General features: G+C 37.6%; 1 protein-coding gene across 1 annotated transcript in view; it reads right to left on the bottom strand.

Moving 5' to 3' along the window:
• prr12b (proline rich 12b) overlaps positions 1-2277 on the bottom strand; it is a gene marked incomplete in the record, with an annotated part of 32358 nt that overhangs the window by 1758 nt on the left and 28323 nt on the right.

The raw sequence follows: 2277 nt of genomic DNA, 5'->3' as shown, positions 1-2277 counted from the left end.
TTTCATTAGTTAATTTTCAGTAAATTTTTATTTACTATTACTTTTGTCAGTTTCAAGTTATTTCAGTGACCATTGTGGGTTTTCCTTACTTTAACAAAAGGGTACCAACAATTTTGTCCACGTGTGTATATCTTCTGAGTAGAATGTTGATTGAAAGAATTGGGAACTGAATTGTGCGTAAAAGTAAGTGTGAATAAATGTTTTTGGAGGGATCCCATAGAAAAGACAATGGGAAGTTATCTCAGTAGAGGGTCAGAGAATGAGTTAATCAACCCTGTTAAATACATGTATGATAGTTATAAAAAAAAGATAAAAAGCTAAGAAAAAGGAAAACCACAAAAAGAAACATAAAGAGGAAAATAAATGTTTAAGGAACATTTATAACAAAGGAAAAAGTGATGAAGTAACTAGAAGAAATAGACTAAAAGTAAGATTCTACCTTCTTAAAAACTATAACAAATAGACAAAGAAAAAATTCTTCCTTAACTTCTTAAAACCTAGTTAGTAGCACAAATTAAAAAAATTAAAAACACAACGCAGTCAAACCCTCAAGCTCGACCCAAGTAGCTGAGCTATTCATACTGATGACCTGTCACCTGGCAAAAGGTAAAATTGTTAACATTTACACAGATTCCATAGATACTTATGAATGTTTCATTAACTTAAAATAGTGGGCAAACAGAGGATTCATTATATCCTCTAGGACACCTGTTAAACATGACAATTGCTGTTGTTAAATGTGACGTCCACCAAATCCAACCCTCTTTCATGAGACACTGTTTGGCCGACCATGCCGCTGCCAAAAGTGGCATGCTTCATATAAAACCCTGTTCCTTGTACCCACTAATGACCTTTCTTCCTTCCCATGTGGTTCTCTTACAGAAAACTACTAATGTAGAGAAACATTGGTTGTGGATTTACCATGGATGTAAATATTAGATGCAAATGTAATTTGTGGGTCCACAATGATGGCTGCATTGTGGCTCCCAGCTCCCCGGACCCGTGGATAGCTCACATGTCTCATGGCTTGTCACATGTGAGCAAAAGGTGGATGTGTCAGATAATGTTGAAAAGCTACAGATGTCATTGCCTGCTGCTGTTCAGCTAATCCACAGACAAATAAAAGCTGTCCAGTCTCCTCCTAGTGACAAACCGTGTCACATCCGACCACAACAATGGGCCTGCATCAGAGAGTTCCAGAAGAAAAACTAATTTTCTTGTTATTCTTGCGCTACCCCTAACCCTCTCACCCTCTCAGTGGTTCCAAACACCCTAAAATGATGTGTTGAAGGTAAGGGCAACATTCACTTGGCAACATCCAAATGTAACTGAATTTATGGAATGAATGCTTTCATTTACCATCATTTACCAAAAGGGATGGTCTGGAGTATGCGGTCTAGGTCATGTGATACCAGCCAATATTAGTGCTCTCTTTCCAGATTATGGAGTCATGCCAACTTTGGATCAAATAAGAGACCTTTCTCATGCAGTTGAAGATCTGGCAAATTCTACTGCTAAAGCTCTCACAAGAAATGACTGCTGTAAGAATGATGGTTTTACAAAACCAGGCAGCACTGGATTATTTACTGGCCTCTCAAGGTGGAACTTGGGTTGTCATTGGAACTGTATGTTGCACGTTTATACCTGACCATAATTCTACCATACAAGAAAATACTAACCATTTGAAAAATATTGCCAAAACATTACATAACCCATTCCCACCAGGTTGCTTGATTGGGTCAAAGTAAGTTAGGGACATTAGATTATTTAGTTTTTGAATTTGTTTTGCTTGGTTGTATAATCCTGACTGTTATGTCTCTCCTGTTCTCCTGTCTCAAATCCATAAGCAAAAGTTATCACTAAAACAGCCACTAAAATCATGTACTCCACAACAACTCAACCTGTTTCACCAATAGAAGAGAACTATGGTTGGGATTCATTATGACTGAGTACCAGAACTACTGTTACTTATATCTTTATTACAGGTTTAGTTTCAGTTGACTTTCAGAGTACGTTTACTTGCTCTAATTTAGTGTTACAATTAATTCACTTTTTAGGGGCCGAGCCAGCGACCACTGGAGGTCCCTATTGTATTTGCTATGTTTCTTATTCTTCTTACCTATTATTTTTTAGCGCCTTTGACTGCGTTTTTGCCCCCCTGAACATATACGAAAACTCAATTTTATTTGGCAAAGTGGTCAGGCCTGGCGAAAAATTTAATATTCTATGCGTCGCTTTCGGGTTGGCCACTAGGTGGCGCTACTATCATGAAAAGTG

The sequence above is a fragment of the Morone saxatilis genome, unplaced genomic scaffold (assembly GCF_004916995.1).
Source record: "Morone saxatilis isolate NCDOM2014 unplaced genomic scaffold, NCSU_SB_2.0 Contig14, whole genome shotgun sequence".
Classification (NCBI taxonomy): Eukaryota; Metazoa; Chordata; class Actinopteri; family Moronidae; genus Morone; species Morone saxatilis.
This window is presented reverse-complemented; position numbering and strand designations above follow the sequence as displayed.